The sequence below is a fragment of the Meles meles genome, chromosome 15 (genome assembly GCF_922984935.1).
Source record: "Meles meles chromosome 15, mMelMel3.1 paternal haplotype, whole genome shotgun sequence".
In the NCBI taxonomy this organism is placed as follows: domain Eukaryota; kingdom Metazoa; phylum Chordata; class Mammalia; order Carnivora; family Mustelidae; genus Meles; species Meles meles.
The window spans coordinates 60,813,806-60,841,779 of NC_060080.1; the positions used below are offsets into that span (position 1 = coordinate 60,813,806).

Below are 27,974 nucleotides of genomic sequence, written 5' to 3' on the forward strand. Positions count from 1 at the left end.
AAGAGCTCTGCTGTCTATAGCAAAATGAAAAAGGGAAATGAAAATGGCATTTTCGTGAAATATCAAAGGCCAAGAATAGATTCCAGGCTGTGGCCAACAGAAGAAAAGAAGAGAGAGGAACAAAATAGTTTGTGGGGGATACAGCTCCAGAGTTCTAGCAGTATAGAGATCGATGACCAACAAGAGGAACCATTTAGATAAGCCTGACATTGGGGCACCTGGGTGGCTCAGTGGGTTAAAGCCTCTGCTTTCGGCTCAGGTCATGGTCCCAGGGTCCTGGGATCGAGCCCCACATCGGGCTCTCTGCTCAGCCGGAGACCCGCTTCTCTTCCTCTCTCTCTCTGCCTGCCTCTCTGCCTACTTGTGATCTCTGTCTGTCAAATAAATAAAAATCTTTAAAAAAAAAAAAAATAGATAAGCCTGACATTAAATCTTTTTTTTTTTTTTTTTAAGATTTTATTTATTTACTTGACAGACAGAGATCAGAAGTAGGCAGAGAGGCAGGCAGAGAAAGAGGAACGGAAGCAGGCTCCCTGCCAAGCAGAAAGCCCGATGCGGGGCTCGATCCCAGGACCCTGGGATCATGACCTGAGCCGAAGGCAGAGGCTTTAACCCACTGAGCCACCCAGGCGCCCCAAGCCTGACATTAAAAGACAACCCAAAAATGTGGAATGGCAATACACTATAGGGAATTTTCTTACCAGGTTAATTCTAAAACTGAGAATCTATACTTAGAATTCCTAAGAACGGGGGCGCCTGGGTGGCTCAGTGGGTTAAAGCCTCTGCCTTCGGCTCAGGTCATGATCTCAGGGTCCTGGGATCGAGCCCCACATTGGGCTCTCTGCTCGGCAGGAGCCTGCTTCCCTCTCTCTCTGCCTGCCTCTCTGCCTACTTGTAATCTCTGTCTGTCAAATAAATAAATAAAATCTTAAAAAAAAAAAAAGAATTCCTAAGAACAGGTGCATTCCAGGCATGGTATAGTATCCTCCTTGATATGGTAAATCTATGAAGTAGGTGTTATTACTTTTATTCCCATTTTATACTTGAGAAAACAGATTTAAAGAAGTCGCTCTTAAGGGCAGAGCTGGGTTCCAAGGCCACCAAGTCAATGAGGTTCCAAGGTCACCTAGTCAAATGGTAGCCACTCTCCTCCGACCTCTAGAAACAAAGATGGCTGCCCATTTTAATTAAGGATAGTGTTTATTATTTCTTTAATATAAGAGGATTTTTAAGTTTACTGGGTTTTAACAAACAGTCCTGAGGTAGAAGTATTTGGCATGCTAACAATGCTGTAAAGTTATCACATGCCTGACAGCCCAGATTAGATGGGTTGGAATTCACAAATTCTTTTATGTCCCTTAAGATCTGTCTAGTAGATCCCTATCTAGTTGCCTGTGTTTACCACTGCTAAATAGCTTTGGCTATAGACACAGCAGTATAGCAGTAAGCTATAGACACAGTGTTTAAAAAAAGGGGGGGGGGGGCGCCTGAGTGGCTCAGTGGGTTAAAGCCTCTGCCTTCGGCTCGGGTCATGATCCCGGGGTCCTGGGTTTGAGCCCCGTATCGAGCTCTCTGCTTCCTCCTCTCTCTCTGCCTGCCTTTCTGCCTACTTGTGATCTCTGTCAAATAAATAAATAAAATATTTAAAAAAAAAACAAGTCCCATTCCATAGTACCCTACTCCTAAAGCTTTTGCATAACTAGAAAACATGACAGGTGACAGTTATGTGAGTGCCCTCAGCTCACCCAGTTAGCAGTCCCCATCACCATCCCATTTCTCCCCTTACTTCTCAACCATTACCTATCTCCACCCCTGAAGAAACCCACCACTGAGCCACCAAGAAAGGGCCATTTTAAAGAAGGTATTTATATATTTAGAGAGTGAGCAAGCAGGGGTGAGGCGGGGTGGGTGGAAGGAGAGAGGAAGATGGAGAGGGAGAATTTCAAGCAGACTCTCAAAAGGTGGGGCTTCATCTCACAACGCTGAGATCATGACCTGAGCTGAAATCAAGAGTTGGACACAACTGAGTGAGCCACCCAGGTGCCCCAAGAAAGGGCCTTCTTAAACTTCCTCTAGAGAAGGCAGTTAAACCCACAAGATACTTCCTACTCCTTACCTCCAGTTTGAAAGGGCCCCAAGGCACACACAACCTGAATAATTCAAACACGCATACCCAAGTCTAGGGTCTGCACCCTCCTTAGGTCAGGCTCCTTTCAAATGAGCTTTTGGGCAAACCTAAGAATAAACTGAAGGTCTCAGTCCCATACACCTTTGGCAACTTAAACTTTTTTGTTCTGGGCCTTACTTACAAGGAGAAGAGAACTCAAGAGGACATTTAGAATGTACTGGTATGGGTACTTCATACAGGTAAAGAAACAGCCATCTTTTAAGAAAATAAATCATGGGTGCCTGGGTGGCTCAGTGCTTTAAGCCGCTGCCTTCGGCTCAGGTCATGATCTCAGGGTTCTGGGATCGAGTCCCACATCGGGCTCTCTGCTTGGCAGGGAGCCTGCTTCCCTCTCACTCTCTCTGCCTGCCTCTCTGCCTACTTGTGATCTCTCTCTGTCAAATAAATAAATAAAATCTTAAAAAAAAAAAAAAGAAAATAAATCATAATTTTAAGGGTTTGGTTTTGGGTTTTTTTTTTTTTTTTTTTTTTTGGCTTCTAGATGTGACAAAATGGTTTTCAAAAACAACCGATTCTCTCTAAATTTTGCTAACTCTCCTAAAGCTACATTAGCTCTTGACCCCGTATCTCTGATCTCTATGTCTCGGGTGCTTCATATAAACAGCTTGAAGCAAGGGCAATAAGGAAAAGTATGAGGATGAATGGAGAAAGCCCACAATGAGGAAGCTTTGGAAGGTACTCAGGAAAAAACAGCACACACTGTGAACAGCTAACTACTGAAATTTTCAACTCAGAAAAGGAATATGGCTATCAGCAGACTATTTCTGAAATTTCTAGAGTAAGAGAGATCAGCTTAAGGAAGAAAAAAGGGAAGCACAGTACTCTACATAACGAGTTCTGAACCTGTGAGCCGATCTTCCTAGGGGAAGATTCCAGGTGAACAATATGTGAAATGATTCCAGATAAATGAGCTGGTAGTGCGTTCAGGTTAGGGGCAGGAATCCAACCGTAACTGTCTTAAGTGATGGTCTGAAGTTTCTCTCATGGAAAGCACCAATCCTTCTTTGGGGAATACTTTGAAGAAAACATGTTTTCTGGCAAGATTTCCAACTTCATCCATTGCAATTCAGGCTTTTATTTCCATGATCAAGACCCAGCCAGGACCTCCCATCACCTCGGCCAACACAGGGCTCTGTGGGTCCCCACCTTCCATCTGCTCCAGGATTCCAGACTGCAGAGCATTTTCTTGTGCAATTCTCATCTGCATCCCCTAAGGGAAGCTGAAAGGATAGCCCCTTAACAGGGAGAAAAATGGAGGCCCAGAGATGGTTAACTGAGCTGCCTAAATATACTTCATAAATACATGAGGGTGACATGATGCAGCTTTCTGGTTCCCAAGCCAGGGCTCCTTGGATCTCCTTTTTCTACAGGCACGGCCACATTCTTGTAACCCGACCAGGTAGGTCAATAGCAAAGTCTCAAGGGCTGGCTCAAGAATAAAAAAAAAAACAAAAACCCAAAGCACAAGAAAATACTCTTTGTTAGCTCAAATGGACCCAAGGTACATTTGATCATTACCAAGACTCTCCAAAGAAAGGGAAATGGGAGTGCCTAGAAGCTCCCAGCACCCCTTCTGAGAACAGGCCAACCTTCCCAGGTCCAAATTCCCAAACATGCAGCTTAGGCTAACTCTCACCACTACTTGCTCAGTGTGTTTCTTCCAACCTGAGAAGGAAGGATGGGAAAACCGAGATTCTCAATTTATACATTTCCATCTAGTTTAAATGTCGTCTTTTATTTGTGACCTGGGCACGGTTCCTCACATGAGAACTCGGCTTTTGGCAGGCTCTTACAACAAACCAAAGTTCATGGAAAGGAGGATGAAACAGTGACCCCATAAAAATATCTGTGGGAAAAAGCTCTCTGAATATCTGACTAAATATTCCCATTGCAGACATAAAACCAATACGTGTCCTTTTCTGAGCAGGAAGTTACATTGCTTAAAAAGAATTTGAGTAAGAAAACTTACCCCAAAGCTGGGGAAGTTGTTATACAACCATTACTGTGAAACACAGAATTTTTATGGTGAGCAAAAGAAAGAGGAGAAAATCCCATATGCAAACAAAGAATAACCTTAGCTTTTCACCTCATGCCTGGGAGTGAGGTCTCCCCGCCCCTTATAAGGACTGAACAGTTTTGAAATTTCTAAAACACTTCAGTTAGTTCTGTTTAATGGAAAAGAACTTCCTTCTTTATTTTGCAATTAAAATATTTAGAAAAGCGAGGTAGAAACAGGAAAAATACACTTGTTAGCTGAAAATGGATTACAAAATAGCACAGATGTTATGCTTAAACTATGTGAAAATCCAGATAAAATAACCACACAAAACCAAAGCTGGTTTAATCGGGGTGGTAGGATTGTAGGTTATTTGAACATTCTTTAATGCTGCCATACCATGTCCGTCCCTGAATAGCCTTGACCACACACATCTACTGCCTGTGTCATGGCCTCAGTCCCACAGTCTCTCCATCACTGTAATGGACCCCGCAGGGTTCAGAAGAGGCTCTGGGGACAACATCCAACCCTAGCCCACCCGACAGCTTTCCTTGAGCCTGTGCTATTTATCTGAAGCCATCTATTAGAAAGGACTATGAACACATATGCCCTGTTTTAATAAAAACTGTGGTACCTGCCAGGCACCAGCAATCCCGTGAGGCAGGTACTCTCAGAGAGGTGATTTAACTTGCCCAAGGTCACACAGCTGATAAATGGCAGAGCCAGGATTCAAACCCAAGCAGCTTAAACCGTGCTACAAGTGAACGCTGCTGCACAAGGTTATGACTAATGGGACATTAGTCTTATTGTCCATGGCTAATCTCCTTTAAAATTATTAAATATTTTAAAGCTTTGCATTTATACTTTTGAACCTACAAAACTACCATGAGTCAAAATCAGCTATGGGAGGCAGGGTGGTAAATAAGTAAACTTGATTAATGACTATGTATAAGCCAAATTCTGGGCAAAACACCTCACATACATCATTTTGCTTCCCAATATGCAGTCCAGGCAATTCCAGGATTTCATTCAGGGAGACTATAGTGGGAACCATGGAATGGGATGATCCTAAAAGGTCTCCTCCAATTCTGAAAGTCCTAGAAACACTGAAACAAAATGCTGGCCAGAAAACATTTTAATGTGGCCAGGAGAACTCATTCTCAAAACTCTGACTCCCGGACATTTACACACACACACACACACACACACACACACACACACTCTCTCTCTCTCTCTCACACACACACACACACACACAGAGCCAAGGAGCTCAGGTGACTACCACTGGCTAGTCAGGGACAGAGCCAGCAAACATCCCTGGCCTGACCCAAAACCTGTGCTTGGCACGACCCTGCAGTATTGCAAAGGTTAAAAAGAAAGGCAGGACCTTCTTGTGACCATTACATAAGATGAGCAGCCACCCCTGTCCCGTCAGGCTGAGGCAAGGAGGCTGGAAATCCAAGCTCTTGGTTCAACCATGGTAAGGTTAGCAGCCTTTGTGTCGAGGAGTTCCTGCTTCCTGCTCACCCTCCCCCACAAATGAGACACACAAATCCTCAAGGGGGAAAGAGCCCAAGCCCACTGCCATCCCACGAGAGCAGGGGAAACACGTCCGTACACGCTTTGGAGAACGAGCACATTCTTCCGCAGACCACTTCTCTCCCCCACCCTCCAGCGGCCTGGGGAGAGTGGCTTTCCTAAATCCTTATTTCCCAGGCTGCTCCCATCTGTTGCCTGGTCCCTGCCAGACCTTTCCAGACTCTGCTCTGATAAACAGAGACATGGACAGTTTGCAGTTAAGTGATTCTGGGGGAGAGAACAGCTTTAAGCACTGATGCAGACAGTGGGGAGATCAGGGTATGAGGGAAGCAGCTCAGTGGGACCGGAAGAGCTGGGCCATACCTAGAACTGTTCCTTCATAGGAGCAAGAAGCCTGGCCTGGGTCCTTGCCAGGGCCGGGCAGGGAAGCCCAGGACTTCCCCCTTAACCTCCCCTAGAAGCTGACACAGAGAGAGAACATGCATGTATCTCTGATGTTGCTTTCTAATCTCTAAGTCATGCAACAACTACCAGCTACATGCAAGGGATCTGGTTCATAGTCATTAGTATGAGTATTAGTACTTAAAAGGGAAAAGAACATATAATGAATCTGCTCACCCACACACCCCCACAGGCAACATTATACATGAAAGTGTCTGGCAGGACATGTTCTCGTCCCCAACTGATTACAGTTACCCAAAGCCCAGCATGGCTGATGTTCTTAAGTAGTATATATCACTTAAGATAAAATTATCACTGAGTTCATTCTTCAAATAAACATGCACAGAACTTTCAGAAAAGGGGAAAGAAGAAAATTTAGCAAATGATGACAGGGAACTAATCCTCCCAGAGGCCATCTTGACCCTGCCTTTAGTCAAACTGACAAGAGTTTTAGATGTTTAGTGTAAAAGAGTTTGGAGTTATAAAACAAGCCTAGTAGATGTTTGAGGATAAAAATGTTCCAGATCCATTTTCATTTTGAAGGTCAGCCAGGTATCTGAAGTCAGCCCAGAATTAAATTCTGGTTACATTACCAACTAGCTGTGTGACCTTGGGCAAGTTACTTGACTTCTCTGAGTCTGTTTCCTCATTTGTAAAATGGGGAAGATATAACATACCATTCCAGTCTGCTGTCTACCACTCAATGGACATTCAGTAGTTCTCCTCCAAGGGTACTGATTTTTCCAAGACTAAGCATATTTCTCAAGTTTTATCGCTCACTGCACCTTTTATAAATTCTCTCTCTCTATAAACCCATCTAGCCACTATCTTAAACATCACCTCCAAAAGTAATACCACAGGTTGACCCAGTTAACTCCAAATATTAGCCACTAAATGTTTTGTAGGGTCCCTCTTCCTAGGTCCCCTATTTGTAATGGGTCAATTTCACAGGCACCTGGATGTACACCCCAGAATTACTTTGAACTGTTGCTTCACCATGATCTCCCCGTCCAACCAGGAGCCAAATCTCGTGTTCCCATGTGACACGCATCTCCTTGTCACCTCTCCTCTATTCTATTCAGGCTCGGCCACACTGGCTACTGTGACAGCCTTACTGCCTTACTTCCCAGCAGACTCCCAGATACACCGTCTTCCCCAACTACTCAGTCTTTAGTCCCCTGTGCACACACGCTCTTCCTGCTCATGCTGTCCCCTCATTTGGTCTGACAACCACCGGCAGGCTACTGCTCACTCAAAGCGTTAACTACCTGTGTTGTCTTCTAAAGCTCCTCTCCACAGAGCTCAGGGCTTCATGGCCTCTTCCCCTCTTCTACAAGGTCTCCTGCCCAGTGATATGCCCCAGCCTAAACACCAGCCTCAGTCCTCTCACTCACATGCCCTTCTGGTCCCAGCCAGGGCACATCATAATGATTTGAGCTTCCCTCCACCCTCTCCAGCCAACATCCCCCATCTCCACACCATCCACACTTGAACACGTAAACACAGCAAACACATTTCTCTTCCAGAAAATCTCAGCTTTGCTCTGCCATCTGCAGAGTGCCTTCCTTTTGCTAGGCTTTCGAGCATCTATTCCTTCCAAACAAATTCATTCCAATGTCACCTCCTGGCTAGTACACTCAGCTCCCAAAGGTTAGGGCATCCTCTCCTGATCATGCTGGCCTAGACCTGGGCACAGTCCATAATCGAGGTCTTCACACAATACCACCATTACTCCAGCACACGGCACCCGAGAGTCATTCTGCATTTGCTAAATGGACAGACATTTTGGTCATCTGGTCAAGTTCATTGAATACAGTGAGACAGTCAGTAGAAACTGGATTAAAACATATACACTTTTTCTCCAGAGTGTATATGACACTGGAAAATCACTTAGTGCTGGCAAATGACACGCACACATATTTACATAAAGTCCCCTTTTCAAAGTACAATAGAAAGAGATTTAAAGGATTTTTTTCTAGTGTTAAGAGAGAGATGAATTTCAGGAGTAGTGAGTCTGTATTAAATCTAGGAGTTTGGGGACAAGATCTGAAGCAGTCAATGGGGATGGACACTATGGCCCAGGCCCTCATTTCCCACAGTCAGCCCAGACCCACCAAAGGCAATACACTTGGGTGTGCTTTGACTGGGCGTGCCCTATGTGCGGGGAGTGCACGTGCTTCCAGGTGAGGGCTCCGACCCTCCTCTGGCAGCAGATCCCACCTCTGTCCTATCCCCAAATAGGGGAGCCTCCACACCTCCTTCCTGGCAAGGGGAGGACCTTGAGCAACTGCTACCCCGTCAAAACCATGACAATAGAGGCCCAGGGCAAACATGCCTCAAGGAAGGAAGGGCCTTCGCACAGACTGAAAATCCATAGGGTACCCACTTCCCTAAGGTGGGCTATCATCTTAGAAAAGAAATGCTGAAAGGCAGGCAGTTGTTTCCTATGGAGTTTTTTTTGTTTGTTTTGTTTTGTTTTGAGAAAGAGAGAGAATCTTAAGCAGGCTCTTTGCCCAGTGCAGAGTTCTATGTGGGGCTTAATCTCATGACCCTGAGAGATCATGACCTGAGCCAAAATCAAGAGTTGGATGCTTAAATGACTGAGCCACCCAGGCACCCCATTCCTGTGGAGCTTAATGTGTGTTGGAAGCCCATGCTAAGAGCTGTACATGGCTATGCCTTGGTAAGTGTTTCCATTCCAAGCTCCGGGACCTACGTACAAACAGTGCAGTCTGGCAGGCTCTTAATAGCCCTTCAGAGAAACCCTGGGATTTCTCTCTGATCCATCCTTCTGTTTGTTTAGTGGGGTCCCATGGGATGCATTTCAGTCTGGGTCCAACCAGGAGGCAGAAATCACACAGTAATTTAAGCACCAGTTTCAGAACCTGGTGAGTAACTATAAAGATGGAACAGAATTCTAACAAGTAGGCTTTGGCAGATGAAAAGTACTGGAAAAAGGACAAACGCAGAAGAGAGATTCAGAGCTTATTTGAGAAGATATGGATGGCAGAAAAGTTCCTGCATTCCCAGGCCAGAGACAGGCCAGTGCCCAGGAAAGCAGGAACAACTCTCTGGGGTGCAGGCACAAAGCCTGGCATACACAGGTCCCCATCAGGAAAATGAGAGAAAACAAGTCTTAGAAACTGCTGGGTGTGCGTGCAGAGGAGTCAAAGGTGCTGCCGGAACCAGGCAGTGGGGAGACCCCCTTCTACCGCAGGTTAGCATGTCAGTGTATGGCTGAGACAGGGGAAGCTTGTGGCCACAGCCTGGGACAAAGATCAGGCCAGATCACTAAATGGCCAGGGTTTGGGGGCTCCAGTATGACTATACATGGGGCTAACTAACAAGCAGGAGCAGAGAAGCAGTGACCTCGGGTGAGCCCAGGCTCCCCCAGTCCAGCACTGCTGCCAGAGCTGGAAAAAGCCATGACCCCCCTGCAGGTCCCCAGGAGTATAGTACAGCAGGTTCTACGGGAACCCGGTTCCAGACCAGGAAGGATATCCCATACTTCTGCAACATCCTCTTCAGAGCCTCCACTTACAGAAGGCGAAGGTAAAAACATCTGAAGTCCCTAATCCATTTTCATGTATCAGGCAACACAGGGTGAATTTAGAGCTGAGATGCAACAGTCAAAAACTGGCCCACGTTCTCCATCTGTTAAGTCACCAACCCAACTGCATCTCCAAGCATACTTTTTTCTGAGTCTGAAGTCAAGAGGAAAGGGTTATTATAAAACATGAATCTGATACAGTGAATATAGGTGACTGCCCATTAGCAGACAGCAGAGGTGAAGGCAGGACCTGAAGGGGCACAGGGTGTCTGCAGGCAGAGGTAACCCGGCCAGTCTGTGGGCTTGGAGGACACACTGGGAAGAGGAAGTGAGTGCTGGTGGGCCCAGGACCTCTACCCAGAAGAGGACCGGTATCTGTGCCTCACTGAACAAGTGCAGCCACCAGAGAGGCTGCTGGAATGCGTTCTCTTTCTTTCACAGGCCCTCTATGTAAAAAAGTAAAGAGAAGAAAATGGATTAAATCATACAGGAATATAAAATAAGGGACAATAAAGAACTCCAAACGGATGTCTGTGTTGACAACAAACACAGCTGGCTCCTGAATTCACTGAGATTTTTAGTTTCAGTGGGAGGGGGAGGGGACAGAGGGAGAGAGAGAATCTTCAGTAGGCTCCACACCCAGAACAGAGCCTGATGTGGGCCTTGATCCCACGACCCTGGGACCATGACCTGAGCCAAAAGCTGAAATCAAGTCAGATGCTTAATGAACTGAGCCACCCAGGTGCCCCACTGAGATTTAATTTCTGTAAAGCAGATTTAGTTCACAGAGGAAAGAGCATGATCTGAGCAGTCTGTCTCCTATCAGCAGAGCTCTCGTGCATCTCTGCTGGGACACAGGCATTTGTTCTGGCTTATCAATCATCACTAATGAGTTGTTGGTGATTTTCCACATAACCAAAAAAAACTGATTAAGGACCTCATAAATGCATTTTTTTGTCTTATTATTTCCTTTGGGAAACTACAGAGAGAAAGTAAACAATCCAATTATTCTCCTCTCCTCCCCTTCATCCCCCACCAAAAAGAAAGGCCAGACGGAGCTACCCATGTGTTGACTGTGGATGCTGTCCTTCTTTTTAATCTTTACAAAGAAAGGCTATCTCCCCGTTTTAATTTACACTGTTCTTTTCACATGCTTCTTTCCTGATTTTCCTACTCTTCATGCCCTTTTCCATTTTTCTATGTCGGTGGTTCTCTCATTTAATCTTTGCAAGCTCGAAAGTATGAAGCAATTAGTCTGAGGTTATGGAGCTAATCTGTGGGGAGCCAGCATTTGGACCCTGGACCCTGACCCCAAGACTAAGCTCTCACTCTTTCTACCACCTAATGTTGTTGCTCAAGACTTCCAGAATCCCCAGATAAAGCTGGACTTTAAAAAAACAATTTAGGAATGAAAATCTCAATCAGCATGAGAAAGGAATCCTGTAGACAGAATCCCGTGCTGAGAACTGTTCACCGGTTCCCGGTGCCGGAGGTCCTGGTCGGGTAAGGCAGGTGCCTTCCCAACCAGGGTTGGAGTCCCTGCAGGTGGGGGTCAGGTACTATCCACACTAAAGAACGAGAGACAGGGACCTAAACTGACCTAACTATAAACTCACCCAGGCAAACCCCTTTGTGAGATCTGTTTACAAAGAGAAAATGTTGCCTTTTCATCCCAGCAGTGCAGCCTGAAGCAAAGGATCCCAGCAAGGCCCTATACCCTGCTCCAGGTCGGTGCAGAGCTGGCCCGGAAGTCAGGAAAGGAGAGGACTCCAGCCCATGTCAGAAAAGATGACCAGAGAGTAAGCATTGGCCACAAACCATATCATCTCACACTTTCACTGGTTTTCTCCATCACAAGCACACACACTTCCACACACACAGATCACAGACCAAGCTTATTATCAAAAAGAAGCCATAAGGATTTCCTCTCCAGGGCCTCATAGCTCATCTACGCCAATCATCTCATTTGCAGAAGACGAAACCAAGGTACCAGGAAGCCCAGAGTCTTAGCAGATGCCCTGCCAGGGGCAGAATCAGGACAGTGAGTCCAGCAGTGAGAATCACTGTTAGTGACAAAGTCTTTTCCTCACAGTCTGCAGCTTCGATTCTAGGCCTTCAACATAAATAACAAAAAGGCGAAGAGACCAGCTGCTCCAGCACTGCCCAGAGGGGCACCCTCCCCGAACCCTGTCCTCTCCTGGGTGTGTTTGTATTACTTCCCTCTGCTGCTGGAACACCTAACACACACATTTATCTGACTTATCCGCTTGTTGTTAACAAATCTGACACACCCACAGGATGTGGGGGGCCTCAAGGACAGGGGCTGGGCCATATCCACATGCATTTCTGTATCTCCTATTTCTGCTGCTCAGACAATATAATGAACCTGAAGACGTAAAAGGGGAGGAGCAGTAAAGAAAAAAGGACTAACTAAAATGTTTATTTTTTAATCTTTTTTTTTTAAGATTTTATTTATTTATTTGACAGAGAGAGATCACAAGTAGGCAGAGAGGCAGGCAGAGAGAGCGAGGAGGAAGCAGGCTCCCCGCAGAGCAGAGAGCCCGATGTGGGGCTCGATCCCAGGACCCTGAGATCATGACCTGAGCCGAAGGCAGCGGCTTAATCCACTGAGCCACCCAGGCGCCCCTATTTTTTTTATCTCTTTGATCAAGAGTACACACAACTCTAAACAAGTCATTGTTGAATAATTTCACACACAGGCCATCCATCTCTAGCCCCCACCCCAGAGTCCCGTACCTGGCCCCTGGCTATTTGTCAGTCTAGGCCACTCCTCTTCCCAAGGGCCCTTCGCTTTTTCCAATTCCAGTGCCTTCCCCCTCAGTGTGTCACCCCTCAGCCATCACGGAAGCATTAGTGGCTGTCATCTCCATGCAGTACATAACCTAAAGACATCTCAGGAAACAGTCTAATATGATTAAATAAATCTATAAGGAAACATGGGCCCAAGGGTTGGAAGGCAATTACAAACTAATAAAAATGCACAAGCATAAATTATAGTACTGGACTAGAAAAGAATCCCATTATATAAGCTAAGTTATCAAACTGACCTTGTATAAATGCTTCTGGAAATAAGTAGGCCATCAGCATGGCTTAGTGTAAAAAGACAGGGAAGGGGGGAGGTAATTTGGTGCCTGCTATGTGGGCTCTGTTTGTCTACAGACACTTATAAGGAAAAGCTGATGAAATCAGTAAGAGAGAACATTTTCATAGAAGTACTGGAAAAGAGATTACTGTCATTTTTACATAGTCAAAATACAGGCAAGTTTTACCTAAAGACCAACATGTTAACAAAATTAAAAGTTGACTATCGTCAAAGTTTTAAAATTGACTTTCAAAATTACATCATACCCCCACCACTTAATTCCATGGGTTGTGATAATTGACCACAAAAAGTCGTAGAACCTTTTTATTTTAAAACAATCACTTTACTGCTAAGCACCTGGACAGCCAAATCCAATCTTCCATTTTCTCTGGCATAGAGATTTATCTATATCACCTCCCACAAGCCCCACAGACAAACTTTGGAAGCAACCACTGCCCTTCCCAATTTTATTAAATTATATTTCGCAGTTCTTGACTCTATGAAATGTAGACTTTGAGAGCATGTCCATCAATTTCCTGCAAAATAAAAGTTTCCATTCGTCTTCCTTCTAAAATAAAAATATAACCTCCCCAAATCAAGAAAATATTGTTTGAACATGCGGCAAACTGAAATTGCACATAGCGTATTAGACTCCGTTTGTAACTTTAATATTTAAATCAACACCAATGGCATTCATTACCTTAAGTGACTTAATAAACTGCCTTGGGAAGTCTCCATTTCTTGGCTGTTAGGATGAAGGTTCCCAGGGACACGTTTTCGTGAAGAGCACCTACTCTTAGTTAGAATGAAGGTGCCACCGAGGGGCATGAGGTACCACGCCTCAGCCTCAGCCTCCAGGACTCCAGTCATACCCATTTAGAGTCCCTTAGAGGAGTAGCCTTGAGTTAACTGCCTGACTCACTGTTCTGAAAACATGCATGAAAGTCATGGAAAGTTGTGCAGAACTGGCATGTGCAGAGATTTAAATCATGTTATATTAAAATCTAAAGACTCAACACAGCTAATACCTTGCAGGGAGTGGGGAGACAAGGAACGAAGGACTGGGATGGAGGCAGCACAGGGACACTCCTTATAACAAGACTAACAAGCACATGCCAGACCCTACCCACTCACGGAGGGCCTGTCCATGTGCCAGTAAGCATGCCAAGGTCCCAACTGGGTACTCAGTCCTGTGAAATGGTTCCTGAGGTATCCTCATTTTACAGTTAAGTCACCTGCTTCTAAACCTGGCCCGAGGTTCCCAAGATGGACACTGAACGGAAGGAGAGAGGAAGGAACTGGGATGCCGGATGGGTTCCCATCCCTGTTGCTACCACACTTAAAGACAAGCATGGAGCTGTGTGGTGGGCACAGTCAGGGTACAGGGGAGGTAGGCACCCCCATCCTCATTAAGCACTCGCACAGAGACCTCATCCTAGATCCAAGTATGCTACCCTCCCAATCCCATCCCAGAGAACTCCCAAGCACCTGCACCCCATAAAAACAACCCGTCCTCCCCTCCCCCACCTTTGCTTCATGGCCATTCTCCAGCTTCTCCATCCTAGCCTCATCCTCGAAGACCTGGGTTCAAATGCCGCAGTCTCCTCCAGGAGGACAACCTCTACTCCGTCAGTGCCCTGTACTGAATCTTCCCTGCCAGCACTCGGGGTCCCCCCAAAACTGGACCTCTCAAAAGGAATGCCAAGAGCTAGCTACCCAGAACCTACCCCTCACCCCCAGCAATGCTTCCCAGCCGGAACGGCTCCAAGTGAGCCAAGATCCCCCTCTCCTCAGCCCTGGGGGAGTAGAACCAAGACACCGCCCCCCCACAGGCTGTAGCTGAGAGATGAAAATTCCAACCCGTGTGCCAGCCACCGCTCCTCACACATGCCGAGTATCCAATACAACGGGACTCCCCCTGGGATGCCACCTCTCCTCCAGTCAGGGACCATCCTCATCCCAGAAGACAACCTGTCTAGTGACAAGGGACCCTGGGGTGGCAACTTCAGAATGGGGTACCAAACAAGCAAACTGCCCCCACCCCAGGTCCCTTCTCCTAGACTCCTTTCCCTTTCCTGACTCTTTTTCCCCTCCTCACATGGCAAATTTCAAGAAGTTACTAAAAGCAGCTTAAGGATTGTTTTTAAGTTGCTTTTTCAAATTATCAAAATAAATCTTATAGACTGAAAATATACATCCTCAAAATGGACATTTGGCCTTTTATCCAGATGTTCTATTAAAAAGGAGGCTGTTTGACCAAGATGTATGTCCACATATTTGAAGAGATGAAATGGGAACACTTCTTTCTTTGGCCACCTGCCAAGAAAAATTTATGTTGCCAAAATAAAAGAGATTATGTTTGCTCAACATAAGAACATAGGACAGAGCTGCTTAGAAACCGGGCCTCTTTTACCAAGCAGCTTAAATCATGTAATTCGAAATATGTCTGTGAATGTCACCTTCACTATTACCTACCTGGAAATATCAGGGGCTGTAGCAATCTGTGATCGCCCAGTGTCCACCCTCTGCTCACCTCTGCCTCCCCATGGGGGGTCCAAACACCCCCATAGTTTCTGTTTCTCCAACTGGTGGCCTGGAGGTCCACCAGGATGTGTCCTCCCACTCAGGGTGGTGCCCACACAGCCTCCTACTCGGGTGTGGAGTAGGGACAAAACCAAAGGGCGCATCATGCTGACACCAGCGGCAGCCACCTGAGGCTTCATCCTATCTATACCTCTCTCTCTCTACCGGCTTGAAAATTTCCATTATAAAGAGGATTTTTTTTTAAAGGATCCCTCAGAACCTTAAGGAAAAAAATTTAAAAGAGACAAACATTCGGTTAAAAATAGGAGTATTCATGAGAGATATTTTAAGTTCATTTGAAGAAAATAATTCCTTATGTGGTGAAGAGAAGAAAAATAAAACGGCTGCATCTCATTTACTTTAAGAATAAAAGCTACATAAGTTCCTTTTAAACAAACATCAAATTCAGCCATAAAATAATAAATGTAAAATATATTTTGTTAGTTCCAAATGTTAAATATTCAGAAAAGATGGTATTTGTAACCAACTCAATTAGATCCTTGCAATGCTAAATAAATACATTTGATTCTGCAAACATCACTAGGCTTCCCAATGAATAATCTAGAGCTAGACTTGAAGGTTTTATTTTGTTTTGTCTTGCTTTTCTTTTTTTAACATAACTCTATTACTCTCTGATCGGGACTCAAAAAAGAAGCACTTCAGAGAAGCATCTGGATGTTAAGTGCTTTCCAAAGAAAATAAAAAACAACATAATTCTGAAGCACAAATTAAAAACCTTAGCAAGTTTATGCTCCATAGAAATAACCTTACTGGAGTAAGTCTCTTTCATACTGGAGTGTTAACACTTTCATATTCATGACTGCATTGGATTTAAACAATCAACAAGTGAGGATGGCTGTGCAGGTTTCCCCTATTTTGCCGGGGTGGGGGAGGCAAAAGAAGCCAAGTAGGTTGCCATGGTTACAAAGGTTTTTTTGGTTGTCATTTTTTTTTTTAAGTCAGCTCTTAGCACCAAAATCTACTTCAAGTTCTCCACAAGGACCACTCTCCTCTTTCCAGTAAATCACTCCCCAGCCCTCAAAAGATTACCGTGCCATGGGACAGCACTGTATACTCCCCTGGGGTCCAGTATCAAGGGTGGATCTCCATTCTCCTTCACTTTCAAAGCTCTCCCTCCTCCCAGTAGCTCCAAGCACAAGGCCCTCTTTCCCTTCTCTGTCAACATACTGAGAAGGTTCTGCTCCTTATCATGCCCAGATCTTTCCAATTCCCTTCATCCTCTAGAATCTTCCTAGTCCTTGACCTCTCCTAACTTCCCTGGGCACCTAACCCATCCCAAATTCAAGACCACTGAACCCAGATTCTCTTCCTTGTCCTCCTGCATCTTCAAAGCTTTGCTCCTGGCCTCATGCCCCCAAATGGGTGCTCTCCACAGTTCTGGGCTCAAGCTTATTCCTGGGTCTTCCCTTGCTCCCATCCCCTGGACCCTCTGAGACACCACTACAACCTCCAACGTTCCAAATGTTAAAAAGATCCCCAGCGTACCTCTATCTGTAGATCATCCCCTTTCACACATTTCTGTACTGGTTTCCAAACCCCATCCCACAAACATCAGTCCTCCTATCTCTCACTCTCTTTCAAATAAATCAAATACATACACTTTAATCCTGTACCATCCCTGTCCTGGTTTTGGGCACCCAGTTTTCCCCCAGAAAGTGACCGAATTCAACAGGTATCAAGCACCTGTGATAACTGTGCGGTGTTTAAAACAGACAACCAAGAACTAAGTTACATGGCCAATCATCATACAGTTGGTAAGAACTCGGACAAAATACAAAGGACAGCACAGATGATAAGGGTAAGAACAAGGTGGCAGGAGTGGGGCAGGAAGAGTAAACAGCCATTGCAAATGCCAGCAGCAGGAGAGTGCAGAGACCAGTGTGGCTACAGTCAACGGAACCAAGGGCCGGGGAGGTGACAGAAGGTCCCTGCCTTTAGTCTGACTTCAGTCTGAGAGGAAGAGCTACTGGAGGTTTCTGAGCAGAGAAGTATACAAAGTAATTTCAGTTTGTACATACTCCTCCACATTCTTTCAGAGAAGAGACTGTTGAGGGGCAATGGGAAATAGTCCTCCATCAGGAGGCTGTAAAATGACACAGGGCCTGAACACACCTGTCTTGCATCTACCTATCAGGCTCAAGCTCACCTTCCTAAATGCAAGTCTGATCCTGACATGTCACCACATCCCCTCTGCGGGAATGTTCCATGGCTCCCACGACCTCCATGACTATCTAGTGCCATCTGATGCATGGTCACTGGGGTTGCACCATGTCCTACTACCCCTTCCCAAACACCCTGACCTCCAAACCAGCAGGATCACCTGCTATTTCCCTGACACACTGCCACAAGCCTGCGATACCTGCCTCTGCCCTCCGAAAAGTTATTAATCCATCCGTTAGAACTAGGCCCAAACACCAGTTCCTCAGGAGGCCTTTCTTGGCTGCCCCCCAAACTGCACATTGCTTGCACCTCAACGAGAGTACACTTTCATCAGTTCTGGGTTAGAGTTTCCAGAGACTGGTAACTCAAGGGCAGGACTGTGCCTGACCTATCTAGGAACACACATGGGGCCAAGCACAGTGCTAGGCATACAGTAAATGTTCAATTAATGCATGCTGGCTAAGTGAACAAAATGCTCATCTGATTATACATCGACTTCAGGTCTTAGGGGGAAGTGGTCCCAAGGAACGGGTTTTCTCTCTCAGTCACTGTAATCTGGAAGACTGGGGTCCTGATGGGGAGTGTTGGGGGACTACATGCCCAGCACTCCTGACAATGGTACAGTCACAAGTAGGGGCCACAGTGAGGATGGACTTGAACCCAAACCTTCAAAGCCTCATGCCCTCTCAGCCAGATATATCTCTAGGCACGCTCACCCCACACAATCCATTTTAAATTTGCCTAAAGCATCTGCAATATGTTTTTCCTAAGCCTATTCTAGAGGTGTACAGATATAGGGAAAAGAACCTGGAAGGACCCAAACCAAGTTAAGAACAGTTACAGTGTTATTTTCCATTACCTTACCTTGATTTTCCCCCCTAAATAAACACCATAAGAAAAAAAGTCTTTTAGAAAGAATGCCACAGGGGCGCCTGGGTGCTCAGTGGGTTGGGGCCTCTGCTTTTGGCTTGGGTCATGATCCCAGGATCCTGGGATCGGCCCCCGCATCGGGCTCTCTGCTCAGTGGGGAGCCTGCTTCCTCCTCTCTCTCTGCCTGCCTCTCTGCCTACTTGTGATCTGTCTGTCAAATAAATAAATAAAATCTTTAAAAAAAAAAAAAGGAAAAAGAAAGAATGCCACAGGACCACCCGAGTTACAGTTAAAGAATGGCTCCAAAAATAGAAAGTATCCAAAAAGCCCACCAAAACCCTGGGAATATGAGACCACTGAATATACACTACTACTTACAGTATATATAAGCTGCAAATGTTTTAAAAGGTTTGTCTGAGCATGCAATGGTCTGAGCCTAACAACTGGCCCTGTGCTTTCCCTTCTGAAATAATTATTTCACAAAACACTGTGGATACCCCAGCCACTTACCATTGCCTCTTATTTAAACTCTTATTTAAACCCTCTGAAACTGTCACCACTGCACCCTAGCTTATACTTATAAGCATCCTAGCTTATAGCTTATATACTTGCAGGAGACAGCAACTGGTTGGCTCTAAACAGGACATTTCAATGACTGTCATTTCATGACTTACAAAGAAAATGCCAATTAAAAATAATAGGAGAGGCACCTGTGTGCTCAGTCCATTAAGCGTCTGACTTGATTTCTGCTTGAGACTCTCTCTCCCCCTTTCCCTCTGCCCCACTCTCTGCACGCACTTGCCCTCTCTCTCTCCAAAATAAGTAATTAATTAAAATAAATAAATAATAGGAGATCAGTTATTGAGACATAATATGTCTTATTTAAGCTGAAAGCTACATCAACAATGAATCAACAAAGACTTGGCTTCTAACTTTCAGCAAAAGACCAACATAACTTTAAGAGTGAAACAGCATATTAAAACAAGGAAAAGGGGCGCCTGGGTGGCTCAGTGGGTTAAAGCCTCTGCCTTCGGCTCAGGTCATGATCTCAGGGTCCTGGGATCCCCATCGGGCTCTCTGCTCAGCAGGGAGCCTGCTTCCCTACCTGTCTGCCTGTCTCTCTGTCTACCTGTGATCTCTGCCTGTCAAATAAATAAATAAAATCTTTAAAAAAAAAAAAAAAGGAAAAGATCATTGCTTTAGTTACCACTTTTTAAAAAGATTTATTTATTTATTCTGAAAGAGACAGACAACACATGCATGAGTTGAAGGAGGGGATAAAGAAAGAGAATCTCAAGCAGACTCCCTGCTGAGTGGGGCTCCATCTCACAACCCATGATATCATGACCTGAGCTGAAACTGAGAGCTAGACGCTAAACCGACTGAGCCCTCCAGGCATCCCTTTTGTTAAAGGGGGACAAGGAAACCGCATGTCAAGCACAGTGATAGATAATCTTCCTAGTAAATCTGAGATAAGAATTTCATCTCCCCCATTTCACAAATGAAGAAATTGAGGCTCAGAAAGGTTAAGTAACTTAGTCACAGTAACCACAGTCACATAGTGGCAAAAACCAGCTCAAAACCAGGTCTGTTTCACAAGACTATACACGGTATGATTCTGTAATTCCACTTCTATTAGGTTCAGGAGCAGGCAAAACCAATCTGTACGAAAGGAGTCACATCTAAGATGATATGAAACTTCCCTCTACTGGGTGGATATTGACTAAAAGGCGCACAGGCACCTTCTGGGGTACTGAAAATGTTTAATTCTGGAGCGGGATGGTGGATAGATATTCAGGAGCCACACACAACATTACAGCACTTCACACTTTACTGTATGCTATAGCTCAAGTTAAAGAAAAAAAACTTCCTCATCAGATGGACTCCAAGTTCATACTCTTAACCGCTAAACCACCACTCTGACAGAACCTGGCCACACTCTAGAATTGATTCCTTCGGATAATCATTTTTTAAAAGTATTCTGGGAAGCAACGTACATCCTAATCACATCAGAGTGAAAACACTGGAACAATAAAACTGTTTTTAAATGCCACAGAATGAAAAGTAGAAAGTATCAACTTCCTGGCTACTGGGAATTTCCCCTCTGTAGCCACATCAGAATACAATTTTAAACCCTGCTCTAAGGGAATGTTCACAGATGCACAGAAAATAATTTGTAACAAAGTTATCTATGGAAACACCTAAAACTAAAATCACACAAAATATTTAAAGACATGGTATAACTTTATCAACAATGTTCTCAAAAGAAATTTGAATTTAGGGGAACCTGGCCGGCTCAGATAGTAGAGCATGAGACTCTTGATCTCAGGGTTCTGAGTTTAAGCTCCACGTTAGGCATGGCGCCTATTTTAAAAAATAATTTTTTAAAGGAAATTTGAATTCTGTTACAAAAATTTAAAAAGTCAAGGAGACAAAGCTGATGGGCAAAGAACATAAAGTTCACAGCAGTGGCAACATACAATACATGCAAAATCTCAGCTCAGAGTTTTAACATACAGAAAACTGGTACAATTAACTTTTTCCAGCAGTAATGTAATTGTACCACATATGCCCTAATAACAAATTCTCCATCAAGTACAAGTTCTTCCCACCGAAGTTCTGTTCAGACTAGCAAAGCCTCATCACCAGGTGATGATGAAATCATTACATCAATTTTCTTAAAGTTTTATACCATGTACATTATACCTCTTATTCGAACAGTAATTGCCTCTCCAGGGAGAGAGGAATTTATTCATCCTACAATTTGCAGACATCTTTGGCAAGCACCTAGTTAACAGTTAACCCACCTTGAGGAGGTATGGAGGAGGAAAGAGCTGTTCCTACACACCTGTTGGCTGTATGTGCTGTGGTCCTTCCTGGGTACTTTTGATTATGTCAGCCAGGAAACCCAACTTTCAAACTGTCAGAGCCCAGTTTAATTCATGTTTTAACGTTCTGTATACACTAAAATTGCCAGGCAATTGATTGCAATGATTTTAGTTCCCTCTTGAGCATCTCCATATAAGACCCAAAGGCCTTTATGAGAATTTTCCAGTATTTATAACTTATACACTACAACTGGGCATGTTGCAATAGATTATATAACCAAATACTATCCCAGGTGCAAGAATCTTAATGTTTATAAAAGTAACCATTGGCATTTATTAATTGTCAAAGTCTTTAACAAACTGTCCAATAAAACTGTTCAAAAAGCTAAGTAAAGTCAAATATTGTGGCTATTAAGCAAGTTAGAAAGAATGAAAAGCACTGACCCAGTATGTTAAGAACAGAGTACGCGTCAGGCACATTCACAGCACTGGTCAGGATCCCTGAATTATGGTTCAAAAACAAACAAAAAAAACAAAACAAAACAAACCAGCATTACCAGAAAGCATAAAAACTTGAAGTTTCAAAGTTTCTTTAAGAAACAATGGACTTATCTTTTTTCATATCCTGCATCGGCTAAAAAGCCTCATACATTTCTATCCAGAACATCCTAGCTTTGTACCAACAACACATATGTAAAGCATAATGATCCTTTTTTTTTTTTAAGATTCTCTTCATTTCCTAATATAACTCCCTTTTTTCTTTCTTTTTTTTTATATTTTATTTATTTGATAGAGAGAAATCACAACTAGGCAGAGAGGCAAGCAGAGAGAGAGGGGGAAGCAGGCTCCCTGCGGAGCAGAGAGCCCGATGCGGGGCTCGATCCCAGGACCCTGAGATCATGACCTGAGCCGAAGGCAGAGGCTTTAACCCACTGAGCCACCCAGGTGCCCCTATAACTCCCTTTTTTCTAACGCATCTCTAAAAAAGGCACACATTTGGGGGCACCCGGGTGGCTCAGTCTGTTAAGTGTTTGCCTTTGGCTCAAATCATGACCCCAATGTCCTGGGAGGGAGTCCTCCGTTTGTCGGTCCATCAGTGAGTCCATCAGTCATTCAGTCCATCGGTTCACAAACTGGTAGGCTGCCTGCTCAGCAGGGAGTCTACTTCTCCCTTTCCCTCCCCCTGCTTGTGATTCCTCTCTCATTCTCTCTCCCCCCAAAAATAAAATTAAAATAATAATAATAATAAATTAAAATTAAAAAGGTACACATTTGAACAAATTGTATAATGAAAAATCAACCATGAATTATCAGTTCCACTCTCCTATTTTAGCAAAACTGCAGTATATTAGAATTGGAGAAATTTAAATTGTGTTTTTTAACAAGCAACTCTTCAAAACTACAAGCCATTACTCAGCTATCCATCAGAAACCCAGGGGGAAAAAATCATTAATTGTTACAAGCATATTATGCTTATTTTCATGAAAAGGTTACTTCATTTCTTGATTTTAAAAACTTTATCTGCATCTGCCAAATCTGGCTGATTTCAGTCTCAGCCAGACCAATCTAAAAGGTTCCCAGTTACTGTTTTTGGTAAAGGGAAGTTGATGCCTAGAGGAACTTCCATACTGATTACACAATGACCACCACTCATTAAGTGCTTCTTAATTCCCATGATGCAGAGCCAGGAGTTTAACAAACATTATCCCATTTGTCCTCAAAAACAATCCTGCAGAGCAGGCGCTTCCAAAACCCCCGTTATGGAAAATAAGGCTGGGATGATCAACCTGCCCGAGGTCACAGAATCGTATGTGGCAAATTCAAGACCAGTGAACAGTGAGGGTGGGAACTTGGAACTTTTATGGAGAATTGGGCCTTTCATCAACACACATGAAATTAAGAGCAGTGAGCCCCCGCTGTTGGGAGATGGCCAAGGGGAAAAGCAGTATTTCAAACTGAACAAGTTATTTCAAACGTTAGAGCCAAAGATACAGACATTCACAAAGCTGGGCAAGGGGATAGGTTTACCTCTGTAGAGAATTCTATAGTGTTCTGTACTTCCCTGGTTTTAAAATCTAATCTAAGAGACCAGGGACTGTGTGTGTAACACTCTTCCAAATTCCACCAGGCTTAATAACCTCTATTGAAAAGAAAGAGAAGTGAGAACTAGGGCAGTAGGAAGAAATGATCGCCCAAGCCTGTCCTCCCACCAGGGTAAGCTGTCAGATCCGCATGGGCGCAACCAGAAGACAGCTGGGCTCGGGAGCCCTCAGACTGGGTTAGGCTCCGATCCCCCCACCCCACCCCCAACTTCCTGCTCCCGATCCTGACCCTGTTGACCACCTCCCGAAGCAAAATACACCGGAAGAATTTGTTGTAACAAGTAGACGCCCATATTCACCAACTGGTTTGGCAATCTACCGTCTCCAGCAAGGCTCCAACAAGGGAGGGGCAGAAGAATATGGTATAATTGTTCTAAACTATCTTTCTACGAAATTGGGAAGGTTCACGAGGCCATGAGTGATAGGGGAGCAAAGACAAACACCCCATCCCTGAGTTTGAAGCGGGAGAGGGAGCCTCCTCGCCACCCGGGCTTGCTTACAATGTATTAATCTCAGAGATAAGCTTTCATGCCCTGACACTTGTAGGGAGGTAATGGGTTCTGGGGCTCCCCGGTCCTAAATGAAAAATACCGTGGCCTGAATATTAAGGTGACTTGATTTTACTACCTCCAGGAGGGTCCACCTGCCGTTCCGGGACAGCCTCCAGGATCTCCGGCCGCGGGGTCCCACCGAGCGCCCCCACGCCCACCCTTCCAGCGAGGTGTTTGGCCAAGGCCTGCCTCACCGGCTCCGGGCAGCACCCACCCATCCCCCTCCCCAGGTCTCAGACAAGCAGCCTAGTTAATCATTCAACGCCGGCGGCGTGAAACAATTTTTTAGAGGTCAACGCGAAAGGTTCTCCCTAAGTTGCACAGAAACCAGCCTTTGGGGACCCGGAGGTGGCAGCGGTAGGCAGATGGGGGTGGGGAGCGGCGGCGGGCGGCTCTTTGGCTCACAAAACACCTGATCTCCCCATGCGGCAACCGAGACCAGCGCAGTGTGAGGGTGGGGTGACGGGGTGCGAGTGAGAAATCTCAGCCGGGCCCCTCCCCAAAACGCCGGTGGAAGCCAGGTGAGGACGCCGGCCCCAGGCGGGCGCCCCTTCCCGATGCCTGCATCACCCCCGCGCGGGCTCCCCCGGAAGTTGGGGTGCAGCGAGGAGGGGGGATGTCCCAGGGCCCCGTGGGGGTGGGGGTGAAACAGGGCAAGAGACTAAAAAGACATACTGCTCCTGGTTTCGCTATCCTCCTCCTGGGTAAGGAAGCTGGAGGGAAGCGGGGGACGCCTAAATGCGGCGGGAGCCACCCGGGAACGGTTTTCTCCTGGGGCGCGCCGGTACGAAGCCGGAACCGGCGAGGACCGGGACTGCGCGGGAGAGGAGTCAGTGCGGAGCAGGGGGAAGCGCGAAGCAGAGATGGAAAGGAGGTGGCGCGGGCTGGGGGAGACGCTGGGGTAGGGGAAGAGGGGCGGGAGGGGGCGCGAGCGCACACCCGCCCCGGCCCTACCTTGTCCGGGAGCAGCTCCTGCTCAGCGGGGCGGGGGCGGGAGATCCCGGCCGCATCCACGTCCCGGCCGCTCGGCGCGGCTCAGCCCGGCGACCGCCGCCGCTCCCGCTCCATACGTGGCTCCGCGACGGGCGGCCCGGGGGTGTCGGCGGCGGGGGAGTCACCGGCACCGCTTGTCTCCGGCACTTGTTGCCGCCACCGCCACTGCGACTCTCACTCCCGGCTCCAGCTCCCGGCGCCGCCGCCGCCGCCTCTGGGCGCCCGGGTCCGGCCCCGCCTTCGCCCCCGCCCGGCGCGCCAATCAGGCCCGGCACCACCCCTCACGTCACCGCCCAGCCCGGCCCGCAGCCCGGCGCCCCAAGTTTGGGGAAGGCCGAGCTCCAGCCTGTCTGCCAGTTGGCGCCCGAGATTCGCCCAGGCTGGTGCTCCTCCTAGCTTCCAGAGACCCTCCGGCGCCTCCAGGTCCACACGTGGAAAGTAAAGGGTTAAACTGGGGGAAGGGACCCCTAGGAAGTAGACCTCCTCGGAAGAACAGGACAGGTCGACCCTATTCCAACCCCGGTCTAACCGAAGCCTCTCCAACTGCAGGTCGCCCCTCTTGCGGTGCGCCTAATGTTGGGGGACTAAGCCTATAGCCTGGGTAGGACCCAGTGACCTTTTCCAGTCAGAACCAGTTTGTGACTGGGCCTAGACTGGACCACAGCCGGCGTTCCAGTGTTTGGGTGCGTGCGCCCCTGCAAAACCCGGAGTTCCACTGGGGAAGGGGGAACCAGGGCCAAAGTGGGACTTGACCATTGCTCTCTGCCCACCCAATACTTGCCGCCACCTCTTAGATCCCACAAATAACGCCGTAGAGCCCAAGGCCTACACTGGTGCCCTACTTGGCACTGCCACCCGATCTTCGAATTTGCGAAGCTGCCCAGGAACTGGTGAGGGGAAGTTTTAGTTCTCCTCCTTGTGGTGTCTTACAGAGAATTTCCTCGAGGTTCCACGCGCGTCTTGGAAGCCAGAAATGCAAGGTGTCCAGACGCTGCGCCTTCAACCCGCGCCGCCGCCCAGAGGGGCAGGGCAGACACCTAGGAGCTGAACTCTGACACACACCTTCGGCTCCCCACTACCGGGTGAGGACTTGGCGTCTAAGACACCCGCCGGTCGAAACACCTGGAACCACAGACGCACCCTCAGCCCAGCGCCCCTGCTGGCTCTCTAGAGCACTGCATTCTAAGGTGAGTCCCTGACTCTGAACCCAAGTTTGGGGGCCCCAGGTAAGCCTAGCGCAACCGGATGGGGAGGTTGCGCAGGTCTGAAAGGTCGGGCTTGTCACGCGCGTGCTCCGTGGGGAGGCAGGCTTGGCCCGAGGCCCATCAGAAAGCACCTCCGTCTGTTCGTCCTTATCTCTTCGGGAAGAAAGAGATCCCCTTTACATGACCAGACCGACCAGACCCGGCAATTAAGGACACTCCACCTTCAAATATGTGCATTTTTCAGAAGGCTTTCTGAAGAGGAATTAGCCGAAGGGGAAAGAAATGTAAATATAGGGATTTGGGGCACCTAGGAGTTCAGCCTTTTCGACTGTGGGCCCTTACTCTGATCCAAGCTCCGAGCAAAAGAATATCTTGCAGCTGGATGCACTGAGCCGCGTGGGTACACACTTTTAGAAACAGGGATTCGGAGTCAGACCTGGGAAATTTTTTATTTTCAGCCTTCAGACCTTTTTGCTTTTATGTTGATCCCATGATTCTCCTAAGACTGAAACATGAAAGTTCAAGATACAAATTGGATTTTGGATATTCATAGAAAAACAAAAAGGATGCACACTGACTGCGAACCACGGGTATCCCAAGTGTGGGATTGGAGTGTGGGAAGGAGGGAGATGAATTTTATACCCTTATACTGACTCTGCATTTTGTATTTTTCCAGTTATATTAACTATCACAATTTAGAAAGCTAATAAAACATTTTTAAAGAAATATAGAAATTAAAAATCCTTCAAGAACTCTGGAGAAAGTATAAATTAATAAACAAATGAAGCCTCTGCTTTCATTCTACAGCAAAGTAATTATTCCTGAGTACATGTTCCTTGGTTTAAATAAAGATATCTCTAGGCTGCTGTTCTGATTACATGCTGTGGTGGGGCAAGCCTGACATCTGAGAATTTTTCTGTGCTGTCAGATTGACATACTGTTTCTACATGCACGTGTATCTTCCCTTTAAATGGGTACCGGGTAGCCACAGACATACCTTCAGCTGCCTGCCAAGGAGTTTTTAGTAAAGGAACTGCTACAGCGTAAGTTGGGATCCAACAAGGAAATTAAGCTCGTGTCCTTTGTACCTGCCCAGGTCCCAAAATTTAAAAATAAGGGCATTCTCTCCATCCTGCCATTAATTAATGCAGCTGGGAGTGTTATCTATAACAGTTAACACTGTTCCTTTGGGGGAATTACTCAACACTAAGATCCACACCCACTTGGCTGTAGTCTTTACTCTTGGGTTGGGGCCTGGGTCCATCGTCAGTAGGTAAAGATGTATTACTTATTTATTTAACAAATATGTGTTCACACTGGAGTGGTGACCATGAGACAAACTCTTCCCTCTCGGAGCTCACAGTTTGGCTGGAGAGAGACAGCTTCACAATTCAATGCACTGTCAATTATATAACTGACAATTGCAGAAGTACGCGGTGGTGGGACCATTTGGGGGAGTCCAGGAGGAGGTGACATTTGAGTTGAGCTCTGAAGGGTGAGCAGGATTTACTCAGGCAAAGAGATGAGTGGAACAGAGTTCCTGGCTGGTTTATACTGCAAGGGGGATGTGGTTGAGGGAGAAGTTGGAGAGGTAAGCAGGGGCTGCATTTTGCAGGGCCTAGAATACCATTTTCTATAAGATCACTCTGACCAGATGTGAAGAAGGAATAGGGTAGAGGGGAAAAAGGGGGTTGAGGGATAATTGGGAGACTGTTGCTAAAATATAAATGAAAGGGCTGTTTATTTAAGTGGTAAAGCAAATGGAGAGAAGAATACCAGCAGGATTTGGTGATTGCTTAATTAGGGAGGAATCAAGGAAAACTCCCACTTCTCTGTTTCTTCAA

At 46.2% G+C, this 27,974-nt stretch overlaps 1 protein-coding gene across 4 annotated transcripts in view; it reads right to left on the minus strand.

Annotated features, from left to right (window-relative positions):
- Positions 1–25,926, minus strand: part of B3GNT2 (UDP-GlcNAc:betaGal beta-1,3-N-acetylglucosaminyltransferase 2) — an 88,672-nt gene extending 62,746 nt beyond the window's left edge. Inside the window, exons 1-2 of one of the 4 annotated variants that reach the window (XM_045979840.1) lie at positions 24,887–25,135; positions 21,724–21,780 (exon numbers count right to left, since the gene is read on the minus strand). The gene's annotated coding sequence lies outside the window, so the exon portion shown is untranslated. Of the gene's footprint in view, positions 1–21,723; positions 21,781–24,886; positions 25,136–25,855 lie in introns of those variants that run through there. The other 3 variants (XR_006815154.1, XM_045979841.1, XM_045979839.1) reach the window with 3 other exon arrangements.
- Between the last annotated feature and the right edge of the window lie 2,048 nt (positions 25,927–27,974).